Source organism: Oreochromis niloticus, linkage group LG15, assembly GCF_001858045.2.
Source record: "Oreochromis niloticus isolate F11D_XX linkage group LG15, O_niloticus_UMD_NMBU, whole genome shotgun sequence".
Taxonomy (NCBI): domain Eukaryota; kingdom Metazoa; phylum Chordata; class Actinopteri; order Cichliformes; family Cichlidae; genus Oreochromis; species Oreochromis niloticus.
This window is the reverse complement of record NC_031980.2, coordinates 21,395,807-21,398,712: the sequence shown is the minus strand read 5'-3', so window position 1 is coordinate 21,398,712 and position 2,906 is coordinate 21,395,807. Positions and strand designations below refer to the sequence as shown.

The following is a 2,906-nucleotide window of genomic DNA, read 5'->3' as shown; positions in this document are numbered from 1 at the left end:
ACAACATCAACAATTAAACCAACCGTGAAAAGAAACACAAGGACAACAAGAGAGGAATTAAAGACATCAGCAGGGACACTGACAACAGCATCAAATAATCCATCTGGAGGTAGAGACTGAATCTCTTTTTTTTCAAAGTCTGGATGTCAGACTGAGACTTGACTATGTGTGGAGAAATTCAGTATCATGTTTAACATTTTTAATAATCTCTCCAGTTCATTCAGGGTTTATCATTGTTCCTGTGGGTTTAGCAGCTCTCTTAATAACTGTTGTGATGATCATCAGATGGAAGAAAACTAAAGGTGAAAACATTCACAGATTAAAGTTTATGATAAGTTGACTCATAAGTAAACTCATCTTTTTTCCTCTTTTCAGAAAAAAAAACACAATGTGGCAACAACACGGTGAGTTCAAATCTTCCAATAAGTTCTTATTCAGTCATTTATGTCATCATCTTTGAACTCTATAGTTTTATACCAGACTGAGTCTTTAAATGACCTTTAGTGTTGAGTTCAGTGTAAAATAGTTCAAAGATTGAAAGGAAGGAAAATGATTTGCAAATAAGTTGAATCAGTCAATTAAATATTCTTTAGGTCAAAGTTGTTGTTTACATTGAGCAGATTTTAAATATAAAACTGTATTTTTTCAGGGACTGAGCTTAAACCCTGCAGACACTGAATCTGGTCCAGGAACCAATCAGGACACGATGTGGACTGATGCTGATGATGGTGTGTCATATGCCTCCATCAGCTTCACCAAGAAGATCAAGAATAAAGCCCGGGTAAGATTTTGACTTTTATATGGATGATGTTAGCAGTAAGTTTGTGATTTTTAAATTCCATGTCAGTTTTTATCTTTAAGAACATCTTATAATGTTTTCATACAGGCTGGTGATGATGATGATGATGACACTGTGACTTACAGCACAGTGACAGCTGCCTCACCTGCTGGTGTTCCCAATGATCCCAGTGACCTCTATTCCGCAATCAGCAAACCAAAGAAATAGGATGTTACTCATAAAATGTTTCCTATTGTTTTTCTGATGCTGCATCAATGTTTGGACTAACTTCATAGTAACTTGGAGTAACTTCCTTTTTGTTCTTTTTAAAGTAAATTTGTAATTTTGTATGATTTAATGTTGAGTGTAATCCAAAGGTATGTAGACCATGGATCAAGCAGTGGTGTGCATGAGTGTGAATTGAGTCAGAATTAGCTACTGCAGTAAGTCCAAAGAAATGTTTTTTTTAATATATCATAAGAATTATTGGCTGAAGCACATTAATATATCTAAATATTCATCTTTTATTTGATGTCTTCACAAAAAACTTTAAGTGAACTACTTAACCTCAGTTAATACATCATGTAACTCCTTAGTTACTGAAGAAATCTTTAAAACATGTAACTGACTGTATATTTGTACTGAGGTAACAATCGTTATGCTTCACGATTGGCCTGGAAATGAAGAAGACTTCGTTGTTACTGTCATCTAGTGACATTTACCTGTATATTAAGTGACACACTGCACAATAACTTTTTTTTGTTTAATTTGGTGCATGACATTTTTAACAATACAAAAAAGGAGCGGTGTATCTCACTGTGTCTATGATGATATCAAACTTCCTGTTTGTGACATTCAAAAAACATATTTGACAGAAAAAACACTCAATTTCAACTTTCACACTTTAAAAACAAAAGAAATAAAGAATACAAGTGATGACAACATGTCTGATTGTGCACGCTTAGTTTTAAAGATTAGTGTGAACCAAAATCCTCAAGTTTTAGATGCTGTTCAAGGGCTCTGATGCTAACAGGCTAACTTTCTTATTGTGCTGTGCTGACTGGCTTTCCAGCTTCTTGCTAAGTACAGTTTGAACTTTCTTTAGTGAATGCTAAACACGTCCTCTTCATGTCTCAGAAAAAAAACAGCTTCAGAGGTGTAAAGAGGAACAATCAGGCCTCAGACCACTAACACATCTCATCTAACTGCTAACAGTCTAACTGCTGCAGTGTCATCATTGCGAACATCACAACTCAAATTTTGGTGTGTGAAGAGTTTAAATCTTGACCTCTTTTCATGTGTGCAGACAAACATCACCGTGAACACTGTTTTCTAATAATGAACCAAATGTACAGAAGAGCTGCATTAAAGTAAACACTTACCTCATTTAATATCTACATTAAGAGAGAGAGGGAGATGTGGCTGCTTAAACACTATGAACTGAATTCATTCAGTAAAAGGAGACAAGATGACTCATGTCACTATGAGGAAGTGAGCAGGAAGTTGATGCTGTATTCATCTCTGAGACTGTCTCATTTGTGAAACTGAGAGCAAGAGCATAACACTCTTATTCTTATATTTCTTCATATAGTAAACTTGATACAAGGTCAGCATAACTGTATCAGTGCTACCTGGATCTTCAGTGAATCAAACAGCTCAGTATCACTCTTTGAACTTAGAGTAAAGAAGTCAAATTTAAAACCTAAACCTTTAAAGAAGGTCACAGATCAGGATGTTGGTTGTTACACCTGCAGACAGTACAAAACAGCAACAGGACAACAAGAAGGTCCAGACTTTATGAACTGTAAAAACATCTGAGACTCTTCTGCTTTTTTTTCTTCCAGAACTTTATTGAAAATTGTAAAGTGAACAGTCAGTCATTCCAGTTCACTTTGTACAGTAGACATACAGGACAAAAGAAAAAAAAAAGACAAACAGGACAAATAAGAGGAACAATAAGCAACATAATGAAAATAAGAAACGGTAAATAAATAAAGATTTTAAAAGAATGACAGACTTTGGATGGGATGTGACAGACTTCATAATAGCTTCGTACTTTGTACAGAAAATTGTATCTGTGACAGCTTTGTTGAAAATTTCTGAGTGAATTTCAATCAGTGATAAACCT

At 34.8% G+C, this 2,906-nt stretch overlaps 1 long non-coding RNA gene across 1 annotated transcript; it reads left to right on the top strand.

The window, feature by feature from the left end:
- Window positions 1–236: 236 nt before the first annotated feature.
- LOC109194801 (uncharacterized) lies at window positions 237–968 on the top strand. The gene is made up of 3 exons (XR_003214343.1): window positions 237–404; window positions 650–781; window positions 887–968. It is a non-coding gene; the product is annotated as an uncharacterized LOC109194801 (long non-coding RNA).
- The last annotated feature ends 1,938 nt before the right edge of the window (window positions 969–2,906 follow it).